Source organism: Cupressus sempervirens, chromosome 7, assembly GCF_028749045.1.
Source record: "Cupressus sempervirens isolate cs-2001-9-10 chromosome 7, ASM2874904v1, whole genome shotgun sequence".
In the NCBI taxonomy this organism is placed as follows: Eukaryota; Viridiplantae; Streptophyta; class Pinopsida; order Cupressales; family Cupressaceae; genus Cupressus; species Cupressus sempervirens.
The window spans coordinates 546,920,758-546,932,624 of NC_143124.1; the positions used below are offsets into that span (position 1 = coordinate 546,920,758).

Sequence of the window (11,867 nt, forward strand, 5' to 3'; positions counted from 1 at the left end):
GTAGAATTTTTAGTTTTAAGAAAAAAAGTAGTTTGATAATGTGTTGCATGTGATTTATTATTGAATTTCAACTTTTATTTTTGCGTCAGCCCCATTTCTTGACTCCTTAATATAAAAACAAACTTAACTTTTTTTAAAAAAAAGTTTGTAATCACAAATCATATATGTCAAGCTTGTAATCACAAATCATTGATGTGGGGGGAACCGAATGTACAGAAATATAAATTTTGTCACAAATGATTGATGGAGTATGAAAAGGATATCCGTACATTATTGAACAGGTTTTTTTCCTGTTTTTTCCTAAATTGAATTCTATCAGTGTAATATAAATTCTATCAGATGCATTAATCGGTTTAAAGAGAGTGGAAACATGGAATTGTGAGTACCATTTCGAGAAAGTTACGAATCAATTGTGAATTGAAATAACTAAATTTGTTCTCCTTCTAATAAAACAACCAAACAACTTGGATTTAATTGATATCAACCCATAGTAGGCAAGTACAACGGTCGGTCAGCTCGCGGAAGGAGGAGACTATTCTACCATTCTATTGTGCTCGCTGCCTACCCTTCCTAATCCACAATGCTTTTGTTTTTTTCTTAATCCCATATAGTGATTTGAACTTTAAATCATATTTTGAGTGCATTTTTCTGCAAGCTGACAGTCAAATTTTACTCCCATATTCATCCATTGTGCTCAGCTGTGTCCTGCTTATTCACCCACAATCAGCTTAGATGTAGCAATGAACGCGGACGAACTTCTGCTAACATGATCTGGGCAGCTCATTATCCATGTTTATAATAAAGCATCTATGCTTCGATTTGGGCTCTGTATAAGTGGGACAGTGTAAGGGTACTAGAGACCATTAAGCTTCAGGTTTTGCTACGAGTAAGTTCATTCAGTGTTGCTCTTGGTTTTTCTTTCTTAGGTGTTCATTGTAAATAGCTTGGATTCTAGAGTCCTAGAATGTATAGATAAATTTCATCATATACTGAACTCATTATTATTAGACTCGTTTCTCCATCTCCACGTTTATGACAGTAAGAATTGGCTTCTGTAATTTTGTTCAAACAGTCCATGGATCGCCTAGGTTTTGAAGAAGTTCTGGCAGCTTTACATGAGGTATGCAGCTGGGATTTTAAATTGTTTGATACCTATTTGCTGCCATTTTTGGGCTGTGTATAATTTGGCAAATTGTCCTTTTTATAAGAGCTTTCCATCCTTTGCGTTTGTAAGAACGTCCGTTTCCCATTTCGATTTAAAACTGAAGAGCGGCGATGACATAAAAATGGACAACAGAAGTGTAGAGTTAATGACAATTTTGTTTTCTTGTTCTTCTAAAGAATACCTAGTCGTTAAATTTTTTTAGATGAGGTTATTTGTATATTTTTTAATGTTTAAAATAAATTATTTATTATTTATTATTGTTTCTTTTTCTTAGCTATCTCATCTGATATGAGATATGGAATTTTTTAATGGAGGTTCAGTAATGCCTTTAGGCCTCATCCCTTTTAGATGTGGGGGCTTTACATTTACATTCAGCAAGACTTTATTCTTAGTGGGTTCTTTGTGAGCCTTTCAACTTCATCGACAGATCAAGGTCCGGGTCCTTTTGACTTAAATATAGATTGCAAACACATGGTAAAGCTCACAATTTTTATGATTTTTTATTATGAATTATGAAAAATTGATGGATGAATCCATGTATACATACATACATATGTAGGATAACTTTAGTGGCTAATATTTGCCAATTGGCTAATCTCACTCATTAGGGACCCCAAATTTGGCTTATTTTTTTGCACTTTTAAAGTGTCCACGTCACTTGCACTTTACCAAAATTGTGTTCCATGCTTAGGCTAATCACCAATAATAACACAAAAGTATTTACATTTTAGTGATGACTTAACAAATGGAATCTAATTTTTCTATTTTCACCTACAATTTCAAGGCTTGTCTTAATTAATGGTCATATTCACTAATATTTGGTAAAAAGTTAAGTTACACTATAGATTAAGTATATAGATTGGACATGTCTCTATTCTAAAGACTTTTCATGAAAGTTCATATACTTTCTCACATTTCTATGAAATAGATTTGATTGGGGATACATGTCTTTACTTTGGGAACTTTCTTTAAAACTTGGTATCCTTTTGAAAGTTTGGCTTGAAATAGGATTTAGGCCACTAACTTAGGATCATCCAATAGTAAAAAATAATAGGGTTGCTTCCTTCAAACCACCATTCAATAATATCAAGAGAAACTATAATGATAAAAGTGGGCTAAATTTAACCTTAAGGTTTGATAATTAATTAGGCTCCATATAATAATAATAATAATAAATCATTGTTTCTAGGTATGTGTACTTTTTTCCATGATTTCATCAAATATGAAAGATTTGCTAGGATTTTATGGATTTTTCATTTGATTGAAAAAAAATCACAAATAAATTTAAAAAAATTCCTACTTAAATTAAAAATTTGCCAATAGAAATTTTTTCCTCTGAACTAAAATTTGTTTTGCCAAAATTTTATGCTCTTTTATAAAGGGGGTTTTCTTAAAGTTATCCCTATTCTGTACCCATTCATGAAGGCATGCAAGCATAGTTCTGCATGTGATATGTTTGAGCATGTGCATCTATATATGTTTATGATTTTGAAGTGAGCTTTAGAATAAACTTAAATAAATTAAATCCTTTTTATAAAAAAATGTTAGGATAGAATGTTGGTGTTGCAAATTTGATTCTTGAAACTATATATATATATATTCTAAAGGGTTAAAATTTAATTAATAGAAATATAAAGCAATTAGATTTTAAAATTAAAGTTACATACATTATTGTAAAACTATTATTATTACAATTTTTTATCTTAATTAAATATATTAACAAAATATTCACTTGTGTAAATTTTATTTTTGATTTTTAAATTCTAATTTTTTTGATCTATTTTTTTGAAATATGAAATGGTTAATGTTTATACTTTATAGTCATTTATTATTATCTTCAATCAATTTATGTATGTATGTATGTATGTATGTATTATGTATGGACATATGGATGTATGTGTGTATGTGCAAGTACATATATGTATTAACATATAGATATGCATATATGCATACATGCTTGTATGTATGAATGTGTGTATACATGCATACATGCATGTCCATGCAAAAAATCTAAAAATATGGAAATTTCTAATAAAAAGTTCATAAATATTAGTTTTTAAAGATTGAAATTAAGCATCCAAATATAAAATAGTATATTATAGTTATTATATATAAAAACAAAAATAAAGTTATTATATACTAAAAATACATTTTGAGCTATGCATGTCACTCTCTTTCAATATGATTACTTTTTTAAAGCATATAGATAGAGTTGCAACATTTTTTTCTAATTTCATTCTTAAAGTTTTTTATTAAAACAAGTTAGGACACCCCTAGCCATTATAGTTGAAACCACATTAATAAAAATGGTTGCCCCAAAAAGGAATGTAATAGATTTACCAAAAAAGACAACTAAACAACATCAATATAGTAAAATTAATACAAGTTAAAATTTTAAATAGAGTAGGACAATATTTAAATATAACTCAAAATAGTGTTGAAAATTATGAGGCAATGCAAGAGAAACCAGTAGAGGTAGAAGATGGGTAAGCTATATGGGCTACAAAATTTTGAAAAGGAACCTAATAGTTTGGGATAGAGAGATGAATCATGGATGGGATGATGTCCAAAAATTAAGTGACTACAAAAAGTATCTACAAGAGTGCCACATGAGTAGGAAGAAGGGTGCATGCTGCCAAAATAGACATACCAAGTAAGATGGAATTTTTGAAGGCTCTCACAACTATTATCATTATTAAGCTAGGTAGGCTAAGAAGGTATATGAGATCATGAGGGAAATAAGAAGTTAAATGAAATGTAGAAAAATAGTTACTAAACTATAAATGGATTCCTTCATAGACCAAATTCTCTCTCAAAGGTAGTACAAATACATTTAGGTAAATCTTGGAAGAAAGTGGCTTAGGAAGGTCCAAACCCACCAAATCCTTATTATAAGAAGTATGACATGAAAGTTTGGAATTAGGGTCTAGTTTGAGGAAATGAACCAATGTCTTTTGCATATTTTTATAGGAAAAATTGAACCAAAAATTGGAGGGGGCATAAAAATACCTTACCTAGATGTTGGAAAAAAACATTTTAGGTTCAATTATAGAGTTTAAAGGGTCCCACCATAAGTGAATGAATCAAACACGAGGCATAAATTTCTAAATGTCCATGATCACAACAACATCATGACCTTAATAGTGTTAAATAAAATATATATACATATAGATATAGATATAGATATACATATACATATAAATATAGATATAGATATAGATATAGATATAGATATAGATATAGATATAGATATACACACACATGTAGAATTATAAGAAAATGATTAGAAAAGTTCATCTACAAAAGAATTATATGATATATTAATTAAAAAAATGAATAATGTTTTGAATCTTGCACTATGTTTAAAAGGTTAGATAATCTTGGTATGCCAAGTTTATTATCTCTCTCTAACTAAATGAGTTTTTCTAACATAAATGAACTTTTAATATAAGAAACTTTGTATGTTTTTATTATTTTATCTAAGTTTTTGGTTAGGTCAATGTCCATTTATGTCTCATTTAAATTATTTTATTTATTTTTAAATGATTAACCAATAAATTAATAAATTTTCTATTGTATGAATTGGTTTTCCTAGGGTTAAATGAGCTATATTTTTTCATGTATTTTTTATTGTTTTATTTAAACTAGAATGAAAACTTTGTGACATCAAACTATAGTGGTATATACTCCTAAAACAAATGGTGTGGCTAAGACGAACAATAAAACCTTCTAACAAATGATCAAATTTGTCATACACTCTAGGTCTATGGCTCTAACATCTTGGATAGAGGTTGTTGATTGTACCAATCACATTGAGAACTAAACATGATCCATGGAGACACTTGTTATTGAGTCAAGCCATATGTTTAATATTATAGAACATCTTAAAATGACATAGTATTTTAATTCTAGATGATAGGTACAAGGAAATAGAGAAGAAGAGTCATTATCATTTATTGAATCTTGTCACTCAAGATATAAATGTTTATCATAATATTTGGTTGGATGACTCTTTTACTTTGGAAGATTCTTCATAAAGAGCCTCTTCCTCTATTTTATTAATATCTTTATTAGAGAATGTATCACTTCAAGAGGTCGATTATGGTGATGATGATGTTCTCTATAGTTCTATTCATGATGTGGTATTATTTGTGATAATGGTGTTTATGATAATGATATCACTGATCTAGTTGATGACATTAGTCTACTTTCTTCTACTCCTTCAAATATACTCATTCAACTTCTATAGGCTAATATTTCTTGTGAATGTTATTCCTCTTACATGTGATGCTATTGTTACATGTTTTTATTGTTCTAACACTTCATATATCAATCTTTTGAGCATGCATTCCCTTTTGATCCTAAAAACATTTCATATAGTTAGGTATTCTAAATGGATAAATAGGATGATAGAGGAACTTTTCTTCTTTGATGTAGAATCACACTTAGAATTCAGTTCTTGTACCTTAGTGGAAGAAATTTCCAATTGGATGTGTATGGCTGTGTCTTATTTATAAGGATATAACATATTAGATAAATTTTTTTCTTAGGTTAAGGGTATTGACTAATAAATGACCTTTTCTCTAATAGAAAAAATGAATTACATTTATCTTGTACAAATTCATTGTTCCATATTACTGTTATTTGCATATCAAATGGATTTGAAGAGTGCTTTTCTATATGGAAATTTTCAAGATGATATATATAGAGTGGGTGAAAGGATATGTATTGGATTGTTCACATGTTTTGATGTTATGTTATTCATTGTATGATATAGAATGAGCTCATAGAGATCTGTATTTGAAGATAGACAATTTTATTCTTGCTTCAAGATTTACTAGATATCAGTTCAATTCTACAATTTACATTTAGAAATATTGAGAGTTCTCATTTTTGGTCGGGCTATGTGGATGTCTTGATTCTCATTGTGAGTTCTTGTGACATACTTGAGGATGTCGAATCACTTCCTATCCATCATTGATTTGATAGATATTGCTTTGTTGAATTGCTTTTTTACTCTTCAAATAAATTTGTCTTGTATTTGTATTTTTATCTTTCTGTAGGATTATGCTACAATATTTTTCTTAGGGCTTTGGTATGGAAAAAACAAGCCAACCCATGTAACTTTTCAATTAGGTTTTTTTTTCTCTACTAGTTGCACTACTCAATTAGCTGATCGTACCTTGTATTGGCAATTACCTGACATCTTTTTGTATTTTACACATTTTCATCTTGATATTCCCTTTTTTTTTGGACTTCTGATGTATATCAAGATCCCCAAATGAGTCATTAGAATGTAGCTAAGTATATATTAAGGAACATTATGGGAAATACACAGTTTTGTATTTTCTACATATCAAGTGATACTAAGATTATATGTTTTGTTGAGTGAGATTGGGCTACTGATGTTGATGATCAAACATTTACAAGTTCATTTATGTTTTTTTTTCTTGGATATGGTCCAATTTATTGGTCTTGTAAGAAGAATATTTTATTTTATTATCATCCACTAAGACTGAGTATTAACAGTCTATCTTGGCTAGCAAAAATCTTTTTGGCTTTAATAGTTGATTATTGAGTTTGCCTTCTTTTTCAACCATCCCACTACGTTTTGGGATAATCTAAATGTCAAACATATTTATTAAAACACCATAGGATGTTAGCTTACTAAGCATACTGAGATCCACACACACTTCAACCAAAAAATCAATCAAGATGTTGTTCTTTTTCTTGGGGTATTTGCCTATGTATTAGTAGGTTATAGAAATCTTCACTAAACCTTTAAGTTCTCCTTGTTAACTCTCATTGAGATAAATTTAATGGGTGAAGGAAGAAGTTCTTGGGGATTCTTGAGGAGAACTTATTTATTTTAACTTTTTTTCTATAAAATCATAGAGGAGTTTCTCCTACAAGGTTTTTGTCCTTTTCTCTAGTTCCAAGAGATTTTCATTTGTTTGCATTGTAGTTGTACATTAGTACTTGACATGTCAAATTTTTGAAGACCCATGATGATTCTCATTTTGTATTTTAATTTATTAATTGTATCTCTTACATATTTCTTCCTAAAATACACTTATGTAAAGATTTTGGTGTAAGTATTTTAGTATGCTATTCTTACACCTACTCTCTTTCCTAATTGGGACATTTTCCCTTATTACATGTTCTCTACTCTCCCTTTTCTACTTTATAAGATTGAGTATATTATATCACATTCTCCAATGCATTTTTTCATTGGGTGATGAAATGAATTCTCTCATACCCTTTCTCTTTGTTGTAAATGTTTTTAACTTAAGAAATAATAGTAATATAGAGGTTAGTCACTGTTTCTATATGAAATTTCCCTTTTCTGATTTTATATGATATTTCCAACCTTTAATCAGATCTTTAAGATCAAACAAATAATATCACAAAGATCCTCCAAATTTCTCAAGAAACCCCAAATCGGGTATGCCAGAAATGGTGCCAAAAGCTTCACAGCTTCACCTATTATTAATAAATCTGAAAATGGAAATTTTTACAGAAATTTCAGCAACATAACAGCCTACAAAATGAAATTTCCAGATCTATATAGCCTTTACACAACAACTCACAAATGTAGGACAAAAACTATGCTCATCGGGCTCCCGAAATTAACACAAAAATGCCCGAAAACACCACAAAAACACTAATAAACTATTTCAAAAGTTTAATCACATCCCAATACATATATTCAGCTCTATTTTAACAGCTTAAAGTCTGAAATAAAACAGCAACCAAAACTGATATGAAATGCTCAACTGAAAATACCAAACTCATGCAAAAAACACACCCAAAAACCCACAAATCTACACTGTTCAGCATAAAGGCAAACTCTGTATGAGCATGCACATGGAATGGCTTCAAACTCCTGTCCTTAGCCTTCCTAGAAACATGCAAACTCCCGTTCTTGGGTCTCCCTGGAAACCTGCAAACTCCCGTTCTTGGGTCTCCTTCTCCACAGGTTTGGCAACCTCTGAAGAATAACAAAGAAATCAGCAAAATCAAGTTCTGGAATAAGCCCAAAATGCCTCCAAACCCCTTAAAAGAGGGCATAACCGTAACTCACGTCCAAGAGAGGTTAATGAAACATATTTTAATAATAATTTTCATTTATTAGTCCAACGGTTTCCAAAGATTAACCCCCTTTTTCTGAAACTTCACTTTCTTGGGCCTGCCTGCCTTAGCAAAGATTATTATTTTTTAATTATTTGAAAAGGGGACATGACAAGTCCTCCCCTCCCAAACATTGCTTGTCCTCAAGCAATGGCTGAACAATAAAGCAATCAATCCACCTGGATCCCAAATGTAGTCATGAACTATACTACTACCAATTAACACAGGCTCCTGCAATATCCTCTGCAATATGACCAAGAGGAATCCATAATCAAACTGACAATTACAGCTCAACCAAACTCCAAAATCACAACTTCCATAGTCAGAAACCCACGAGATACAAACTCTTAGAACATCAAAACCCAAGTAAAGTGGACTACCAACATAGTAAATACCATCAATGCATTCCACTGGCCTACACGGAATGTACAATCCAACTCTACAACAATGGTGAATGCTCCCGAATGAAATTGTACCAAGTATGGAGAATCCACACACTGTACAACTCCTGTAGTCAACACAACTCTTTAGATCATCGGCCACTGTCTCATAACCATAACTCCCATGCACCCTTGATGGTGAAAAGCCATCACAAGATAAACAACAAGAAATGGAACCCAAACCAAATTTTCCTGCCATCAACTCCTCAACACAAGGATCAATTGCTAACTGATGTACATACCCTGCAATATAATGTTGATTAAAAAAACCAACCTCAGTCAACAACTCACCATGAACAAGTGATATAACCCACTGTGACTGATCACTAGCTAAGTCAAGAGATGTCATAGCCAAAGGAGTAGAATCAATAACAACACCTACTGAAGCATCACTCCAAAACTCCTACTCTAAGTCATGTATTATCAAGCTATCAACTACAGGACCTATCACCATGTCGTGCCCATCACAACTCTCATCCCGAGGCATCAAACTATTCCATAACTGATGATAAGCACTAGGAACCAAAGTACATCTCTGTATCATAATCTCATCAACATGGTCATCAAAGGTAAATTGATGAGCGTACCTCATAGTGTAATGCCAATAGAATGCGCCAATCTCAGTCAGTGGCTCAGACTGTAATCTAGATGAAACTAACTGAAATTGATCATTAACCATGTTGGAACTGACTACTACCTCCAAAGATATCACCAAGGGAGTAGTATTACTAGCAAGAACCATGCCAACTGTTGACTCACCAACATCACACACGATCTTTGATGCATCTCTAGTCTCTGTGCCATCAGTACCAAAGGACACCACCATGTCAGGCATACAAAAATCTGCTATAACACCCAAATCAACTGAACCTGACTCTAGTGGGAATGAACCTGATATGACAATGTTAGTATCAAGGATGGATGCATCCCCATCTCCACTGTCTCTGACAATCTCGGCCATGGACATCCTCGGATCACCAAACACCATAGCTTGTGACTGTATAGAATCAGGTAAAGACTGCAGTTGCTCTAACTTCATGGTCACCTTAGCCAAATGAAGCTGTGACTCCTTGAAAGCCAACTGTGTACTCTCAAGAATCTTAGAAGTCACCTCAAGCTGCTTAGTAAGCTCACTCACCTCATCTTCCTTGGCCAACAATGCATCATATGCTGTACTACCCCACTCCATAAGATAATCTCTGTCGGTTAGCAACTGCATATAATTCTGTCTCAAAATCCGAATAGCCTCCCATAAAGAGTGGATCTCTGTCAAGGAAAGATAACTACCTTCCTGCTCATCACTAGTAGGAGAACCCCATCCATAAATTGCTAACAACTGACGAACAACATCGAAATGCTGGCAAGTGATAGCAATGTCTCGGTCACTAACTCTCAACTGATTAGACACATGATGGCGCTGGCTTGACTGTCTCCTACTAACCTCCTCTGATGCATTGTCTAAAAGAGTATCCTCAAAGTTACTAGTCTCTAGAGTATTACCATCCATATTGTGTGAATCAAATCTAAAGCTCATATCAACATACGGAGTATCAAAAACATTAGCATTGCTGTCCAACTCCTCTATACCCAAGGAAACTAAGTCTTCAAAACTGCCCATTGCATCCTCTTGGATGTCATCAATGCCAATATGATCCTGGGACTCATCTATACACTGCCAAATATGAAATATCATCAACACATTCTAGCAAGTATGGTCGACTGGATATATGAACAAAGCCCAACACCGGTGTATAAAAACTAATACCAACATCGAACAAGCTGCTAGCACAAGAAAAGACAACATCGTGCAATCTGCTAATCAAATCCATGATAGCACCCAAACAAACACTGCTACCAAAAAGTGTTAAGATCTCCTGTCAAATGAATCCCAAATGCCAATATAACAATCTTGAGTCCATATGTGTAAACTAGAATCAGCTGGTAACTCAAGAAAAATCCTCACTTGAGTAATATGACCAATACCAACTAACTCCACATACCTATCATGATGAGATAATGAAGTCAAAATACTATCTTCACTCACCTTCAGCTAGCGGGATAAATCATGTGAAGTACTACCTGCCTCAACCTCATGTGATGAAGCATCTAACTGTGCCTGGTACTCTTTCTCAGCAAAGTCATGAATGCTCAATGTCTGCTCATCTCTACCAAGTATCTCACCATCCTGCACAACAACATCCTCATAATCATCATCTGAACCCACTACACTGTAGTCACTACCTGTTGTAACTATACCATCCTGAATACCTGTGGCATCAGCCTTTGACGACCTGTAAACAATTGTCTCAATTTGAGTATCAAGTTGACCATTACTATCAATCTGTGTAATATCCTTTCCCACCACCTCCTATGGCAGAGTAGAATCTGAGACCTCTACTTGGCTATCAGCTAGTTTCTCAAACTCCTCATGCAAGTTCTTGGGAATTGTGTCATCTATCTTGTGAGAAAATCTGCCAAATAGAAATCCAGTCAACTTATCCACCTTAGCTGGGTCAGACAACATGTCATTCATTATACAGTGGTACTCAACCAACTGTTCAAACATGTCATGGCTTATTTTCATAAGTTTATCTTGAATGTCTAAATAACCATCCTTTCTACTATTTTGACTTTGGATATCAATTGTCCAAGATCGTGTCTTCTGAGACTCTGTACTATACCTGTCCATTCTGGATAAAGTAGAGTGTAACCCCAATAGGATATAACTTCTTCAAACACCAAGAACTAACATGCAAATGATTAGAAGTAGCATGCAACCATAGATTTTGACATGCAACTGATTAGAAGCAACATGCAACCACCAAATTATGACATGCAAGATCTGGGTAGTTGTCAAAACTGACATGCAAGATCTGGGTAGTTGTCAAAACTGACATGCAAACTTCTACAACCACCAAATTCACAAAGAACTAACATGCAAATGATTAGAAGTAGCATGCAGCCATATATTTTGACATGCAATTGATTAGAAGCAACATGCAACCACCAAATTATGACATGCAAGATTTGGGTAGTTCTCAAAACTGAAATGCAAGATCTGGGTAGTTGTCAAAACTGATATGCAAACTTCTACAAACCCTCAGGCTGGCAAGATCATGGCTCTGATACCA

The 11,867-nt window shown here is 32.9% G+C and overlaps 1 long non-coding RNA gene across 1 annotated transcript; it reads left to right on the top strand.

Moving 5' to 3' along the window:
- Positions 1-645: 645 nt before the first annotated feature.
- Positions 646-1,419, top strand: LOC149547934 (uncharacterized). Its single transcript, XR_016354432.1, has 2 exons — positions 646-886; positions 1,073-1,419. It is a non-coding gene; the product is annotated as an uncharacterized LOC149547934 (long non-coding RNA).
- The last annotated feature ends 10,448 nt before the right edge of the window (positions 1,420-11,867 follow it).